Source organism: Diadema antillarum, unplaced genomic scaffold (assembly GCF_040938485.1).
Source record: "Diadema antillarum isolate AM-2024a unplaced genomic scaffold, OU_Dant_1.0 seq00001334_RagTag, whole genome shotgun sequence".
In the NCBI taxonomy this organism is placed as follows: domain Eukaryota; kingdom Metazoa; phylum Echinodermata; class Echinoidea; order Diadematoida; family Diadematidae; genus Diadema; species Diadema antillarum.
In genome coordinates, this window is record NW_027272104.1 from 776,890 (window position 1) to 784,727 (window position 7,838).

Consider the following 7,838-nt stretch of genomic DNA (forward strand, 5'->3'; position numbering starts at 1 on the left):
AGACACAGTATCTGACTGTGTATTGGAAAGTTATAGTGCTTCACATGAAGACATGAGCTGTGAAAACCTAAATGATTTCAGTAATGTAAAAGAATACCATGTAAAATGTTATGAAGAAAGGTATGGAGATAAAGAGAAAGAATGCACTGCTGAAAGCTGTCCCCTTGTGAAGTCAAGATGTGAGGATGATGACCTGTACAGTCATAACAGTACTGACTTCATTAGAGATACGGTGTCAACTGAAATGACAGACAAACAGGAAGAACATGTTTGTGAGTCTCTTGTCACTTCTAGTAACAGTGGGCATTCAAATCAGATGCAGATTAGTGATGTTGAAGAAGCCAAGTCAGTCACCCGTATGGATGAGGCGATGGAGCCTTGCTTAGGGATAGACAAAGGAGATGCTGAACTCCAAAGCACATCCCACATGGAGTCACCAACTTTGCCACAAGGTGATGTGAACTCTACTCTAAAGTCCATGGGCATCCCACAGGATGTTATTGAAAATCAGTTGGCAGCTTTCCTCAGTATGGAGGACCCTTTCCAGTGTCCAGAGAAAGTCAGTGATGAGAGTTGCCAACCAGAGCCACATCCACAGAAGCTGCCAGACAAGGACATTGAAAATGAAAGCAATGAGAAGGGACTGGCTGAAACTGTGCTCAAGGACTGCAATCATAGTGCTGTGCAACCTGCTACTTCTTCAAGGAGAAGGAAGAAAAGGGTGGAACCTCAGATGCAAAGAAGGAGATCTGTAAGGATTGCACGGAGAGACTCAATTATAGCCAGTGACCTTCAGACAGTGATGGATGATAGAGAACTTGTGGAATTAAAAAGTATGACACAGGTGGATTTGCCTGTCAGTGACCCAGCTGATAAAATGTCAGTAGTGCTTGCACAGGACACATCAGGTGTTGTCGCCTGTCATCCGGATTCTGTTGCTAATCCTTATCCAGTGGTTGAGCAGGACTCTGTTGCCATGCCTGCTCCATGCCAACAGGTTTCACAGTCACAGACAGCATTTAGAGGAGATATTCCTTGCACTGTACCGGCAGAAAGTATGCAGCGACAGTCATGGGGCGACAGTAAGAGGGAGAACCCAGATGAGCTGCCTGTAGGTCAGATTGATGGCAATCTACCAGGGTCAAGAAATATGAGGAAGAAACCAAAAAGAGGAAGACGAAGGTCTGTCAGGCTTGAGAGGAAAGTCCAAGAAGTGTCTGATGAACCACATAGTCACGAGGTTACCCAGGAGGTGGTCAGTGCTCAAAGTGCATGCACTAACACCTTCTTGGCTGACTTTGCTGACTTTGGGTTGGGAGATGAGTGGATGCCAGGAGATTTATTTGGTTCTAGTCAGTTTGCCAAGACCCCTAAGCAGAAATCTGGGCGCAGGAAGTCGGCACGTCTCAGCGGCGTCTCCATTCCACTACTAGAGCTTGACGGCAAGTCACAGGTTCACTTGACAGTATTTGATGAGAGCAGAAAGACAAGAGACCAAATTACTGACACAGATTTAGCGGACACCATGGACGTCAAAGCTTGTTATGAAAAATCTTCTGGCTCTGCACTGGCAGCGGAGAACCCCTGTGCTGATGATGAGTCTGTTCCCATGATGGTGGAGTATACACAGGAATGTTTTCCTTGTGAACAGACTGTTGATGCTATCCCTACAGGTATGATGGAAGTCCAGAATGCTCCCTTTGACATGGATCTCTTCAACAGTCTTGGGGATCTACCTTTTGAGAGGGAGGACACCAAAAAATCTTCAAGAGGGAAAAAAGATACTGGCAATGAGCGTAGGCGATCAGTAAGATTAGCAAAGAAAGCACACCAAGAATCTTCCCCAAAGGATTCCAGGACACTAGAGACAAAAGTGCCAACAAAGAAAAAGCGATCTAGGGCCATCAAAAGTAGAGGAGAGGACCAATGTGCATTGGAAATCCTGGATGCTGTGAAAGATTCTGTGACAAAAGATGCTGTTGCAGAGGACACTTTCACTGCCATCAAGGATGCCAGTGCACAGTTTCTCTCAAGAGTGGACATGCACAAGCCTGTCGGTGAATACATTGCTAAAAGTACTGTACAGCCTAATAGAAGACAAGCAAAAGCCTGTGGCCGTAGGAAGCAAGATACCCCCCTCACGTCCAGAAAGAGAGCATCAAGAATCACAGACAAGGAGAATGACGACCCAGAAACAGCAGCCACTAACTCTGATGAGGGACAGTCAGTCACAAGCTCAAAGGATGATGAGGGTTCAGATAGTAACTCTGAATTTGCAAGTGATGCTGTGAGACATCCTAGTGCAAATGATGGGACTTTCAAGGTCACCAAGAAGGTCGAACAGCTCTATCTTAATAAAGGACTGGACGTGACAAAGCATAAGATGGCAAACCTTGAGACCATCTTCGAAAGTCCCAAGAAAAAACAGACTGGGACTCCGTTGAGGGCCATTGGAGGAAAGAAAATCAAGAGGTTTTCTGCCTTCACAGAGACTCCTTGGCTAGGAAGAGCTGGGAGGGGTAGGAGCAAGAAGGTGAAGAGAGGGAAGGTATTCAAGAAAGTTCTTAGCAGCAGGAAAGAAAGGTGTTGGAGATTGGATACCATGCTGTCAACACTTGATGACATGTCTCCGTAACTTTACTCATGCAAAGTAACTGTCAATACAGTTTTGCGTTATGAGTGACCTGCAGCTTGAGGATGCATGACTCAACCTACATACGTACAGCTGTAGACCTGCTAAGCTGCTGTTTTGTATTGAGTGATTATTCTCTTCTTCTTCTTCTTTTTCATTTAGTTTTTTTTTTGTTATTCAGTAACAGTATACAACTTGTAGTTCATGTGACAATTTTATGAGGTTACCATGCAGTATACCTTACAGAGTACACATGCATCCGTGTGCAGTCTTTTCAGTTAACCAATATGCTGTACACCTGTTTAGATACTTACTTTGTCTGCTGAAAACATACACAACTGATACAGTGTACAGTACGTATCATCAATAAGGGTGACCATTCAATTCAATAAGTGAGCTTTGAAAATGTGTAAGTTATCTTGCAAATGATCTCTGGATATCAGTCTTATGGATGTGGAATGAGCATGTCATCTTCTTGGCCAAGTGAAAGCATGAACAAATGTATGTACAACACTGACTCACACTGACAATATGTCAGGTACATTGTATGTTATGATTGCGTGTGGTACAAATGTACTGAAATATGACTTTTTCATTGGTAAACTCCTGACTTTAAATTTGTGGGATCCATGGGGACACTAAGGCTGCAGCTTTTGGAATTACAGTGTATTCTTTTTATGTGGGGGTCAATTACTAAGTTAGAGCATACATGTAGTTGGAACATGACTCGTAATATGCATTGTATGGAGACTCTAAACTTTGTCATCTCCACTAAGTATTCCTCTGAGAAAACGCTGACTCCAGACAGGTGGCTCGGTCTGACTGAAAAAAAAAAAAACCAGAAAGTCAAATCATGTGTGTTTGATTTAGTTCCGCTATAAATTTCCTGCACCCATTTTAAAGCCAGAGATACATGTGTTCATGTGTATACAATGAAAACTAAAACATGTATGCCTTGACTTTCGTGTGAATGACACTCATTGTAGACTGGATTCTAGTCGTATACATGTACATTGCAGACAAGGGACTTGCTGAATATATTATATTCATGTATAGGTGATTACAATGAGATCCACATGCGTGGAAGTCAAATGCCAAAGTTAGTCTGACTCAAAGCTTAGAAAAATCCTGTTTTTTCCCCTCATTCATTCATGTGAAAAAGGAAAATATACAGTGTATGGCTAGTAAATGTTAAAGTTACAAAATTGAGTACACGTACTGGAGAAGTCAACAGGAAAAAAACAAAATCTCAGTCCCTTTCACTTAAAAGTAAGATTTTAATCCCACGACTCAAAATGGCGCAAGTCTTCCTGTAAAGTCTCATGAAACAAATTGGAGTCACATCAACCACTGTACAATTCCGATGTACCCTCCTTGTCACGTAGTCCTGTTACAATTAACAAAGCCAAGGGAGTTTTTGCTTGTGTATGGTATACATTGTATGTACATACCATATGCGCCATATAATGTAACTTATTGAAGGCCTGACTCCTACCTACATGTACAATGTACACTGGTATTCTCTTTGTGGCATATTATACAGATGTTGCCTTTTTAAGGTGTGGTATAGCCCTTGACATCCCCGTGCAGGTTATGTACAACTGTATTTTCCCAAAGAGATTCTTGAAGCACACAGCGACATGGGAATATAATATTGTCTCATGGAACAAGTATTACCAAGGACTGTCAGGTATGTACCGTCTATTATTGATGCGTAATATGTGCTCAGGGCATATTAGGTAGTGATAGCACACATAATTCTCACAAATTTTGTGTGGGATGTTCAAATGTCTGTTTTATCATCATTTCAAACATATCACTGCTCAGTCACCAAATTGTGATTTTTTTTTTCTTTCTATCTGTTTTCAAACTGAGTCAGCCTGGTCATAGGAAATGATACGGTGCTACCTTGTCCCATTCAAATACACTGTAAAACCAATCACTGTCACTTTACGAGAGGATGGTACATTACACAAGTTTGTGCATGTCAGTATCCATTTGGTTGGAGTACATTCTTGACTGGCTGAAGTGACCTCATTAGTTTTAATAGAGCAAAAAAAAAAAAAAGACTGTATGCCAATGAAAGTGACATGTTTGTAAGACGTGGTGCAGAAGTAGTTTTGTGTGTTATGGTGGAGATTCTGTATGTGAGGAAACAGTCTGGATATAAAAGGATGGAGACACAACCTGAAGATAACATCAGAATATAAGACACATTTTATGCCATTTTCATACAGATTGTATAGTGCATACTGGTCACAGTGATGGCATGGTGCTAATCGATCTAAACCAGTGAACACATTTACATGTAGTTGTTTTTTGTACACATACATGTACAGTGGAAACTCGATGTAACAAGATCCGTGGGACCAAGACAATTTGTTCTTTATATCAGATATTTTGTAGTCAATAAACAATACCAAACAATGGAAATAAATTCATTGGGACCAGATAATAGTTTGTTTGTATCAGGTATTTTGTTATACATGTACAGTAACAGATCTCTTTTATAGTGTATCGAGTTTCCACTGTATACAATACAAAGCTTTCTGTAAATCCACCTGTAATATTGTGCCTCAAAGAAACTATTCAGTGTTAACCACACCTTGCATTTTATGTATTATGAGTACATATGTACATTGTAATATACACTGTATACCCCAGTATGGCTTGCTATGCACAAATTAAAAATGCCCTCAGTGACATACACAGGCTGTGATTTTTGTTTCTGACTTGACCAAGGTTGAAGTTCCTGCTGTATATTGTCCGTATAATAAGAATACAATAGTGAGGAGGAAATCATGGCTTTCTAGTCTAGTACAGGATCACGAGAAGAAAGTTCTTTCATTGAAGGGGGTAGAGGAACAGATTTCTTTGATTGTATTATTAAAGTAAGAGGAAGAAAGGAAACCAGGAATTAACCCTTCTGGAGCGAGTTAAAATTTGCACTGTACATACACTGCATGTTGTATGTATGTACACAACATGTAATAATACACTTAGTATCTTTGTTTTCTGGCTACGAGTGCATCTGTGTCTGTGTTTGTTCTCTACATCTTGTATTTGTGTGTGTCTGTCTGTCTGCCTGTGTGTGTGTGTGTCAGTGTGTACATAAGACTAGATTACAATACTCTCTTTTTCAGTTGCCTGCTGCTGTTCATTGCTGATAGCTGAAAATAGGGTAGTTAAGTTTATTGTCAGAAGTGCTAGATTTGATTTGGCTTCCCTAAACAAAGTACATGTACAACGTAAAAGAACATTACTACATTGTACTTGTACTATTCTACCAAGAGTATCAACTGTACATGTACACTAATTGCTATCCCTACCTGTAATTTTTATTAGCGTTCTTCTTTTAAATCTACAGGTGCTATCAAATCCTTGTGTTTTCAAAAGCCAATTTGTCTATTTACTGTACATGTAGAGGCCTTTATTTTTTCCCCTGGTCAAAATGGCATATCAAGATACAACTGTCAATACATACAATGTATACACATACAATGTAATTTTAGACTGGTACAGTATACATAGTACATGTACTTTAAATTTATGAGCATAAATGTCCAAGTATATGTACAATGTACACTTGTAGCCACAAACAAAATGCATGTACACATGTACAACCATAAAATACAGTTGGCAAATAGTGTACACAGTAAGCATGATTTATTGCATATCACTCTCAATTGATAGTCAACATACATTTCAACTGCTTCTGACTGGTTGCCATAAAATGAAGTTATTCCTTATTACACTGTACACATGTAATAGGATTTACATTAAAAAAAAGACTGTAAACTATTTGCACACCCACAAACTACCATGGATAGGGGACTATCTGATCATATGCTTCTAAAGAACATTCAGGATTGAGATAATGGTGCAAATGCAGCAAATATCAATAGCACACCGGTGAAAGTGATGAAAATCGGACCATCTACTCAAAAGTTATGAATTTAACATAGTTTCTGCAAAGTCACTGAGCACTGTATGAAAGACTACAGGTATGTAGAATGCATAATGAAAGTATTGCTGTATAAAGAGAATTACCACACATAATAGTACGACTAGATCCTTTCGTAAATGAAACTTAATATAATTCCTCTTCATGAAAATAATATTATTTCTATTTTTGTGCAACTTAGCAAGCAAAACATACAACACAGAAATATTCAGCAATGTATCATAATCAATCCTGATCAAAAACTTTGTAGCTAAATAGTTTGTTTTTTTTCTGGATTATCAGGCATATTCCTTATCATATTCTTATCAACATTTTCCAAGTGTTCTTTAAAAGTTCAAATACAAATGTATTCCACAGAAAACAACTGTAAAAATCTTCCTTGTCTTGTTAGCATCTCAAGATATCACATTGCACATGTCAAAGAGTTGATACAATGTACTACATTGTATGTACTAACATTACAATCATTTCACTTTTGTTGGACCTGCAGCTTGTACGAAGTACTAAAGTGTTGAAAATCAGAAAAATCATCAACAAGCAAATGGAAGAATACAACTGAGAATAATCGCAGAGCTGCCAAGTCTCCCTGATTCTGCAGGAGTCTCCCTGAAAATGTCAAATCTGTTCATGTCTGAATCACAGAGTATTAAAATCTCCCTGATTTGGGAATTATTTTTGCCCATTGAAATACATATAACTTACAGATATCTCCCTGATTGCTGTGTGGAATCTCCCTGATTTGGATATGGGAATGTTGGCAAGACCTGATAATGTATGCAAACAAACTATGCCACACGATGAGCTAAGTTCTTGGCAGTGTTTTGTACACGGACATTCATACAACAAATCTCTCTACAGTTTGGTTATGGATAAGTAAACATTCACAGCATGTGTATGATACAGCAATCGTTTCTACAGACTATGGTAGCACAATGATTTCAGCTGCATTCATGAGAAAGGAATAATAAAATATGCATTAACGTACACATTATTCTTTCCCTGAATCTGTGCCTGAGTTGAGCAAAACAACAACGTTCTTGATTTCCATGTGACATAATGAAACATGTAAAATAAAGGTATATAGGTATCAGGACAAAAGGTTGAGAGTAGGAATAAGCTGCAGTTGGTAAAATTAAACAGTTTGGATACACTATTGCAGCAAAGCACATCACTGTGCAAGGGAACAAGTCAATGACAGTTTTTCATTGGCCTTGTTCAGAGTCTAGCCAGTCTGTGCGATAG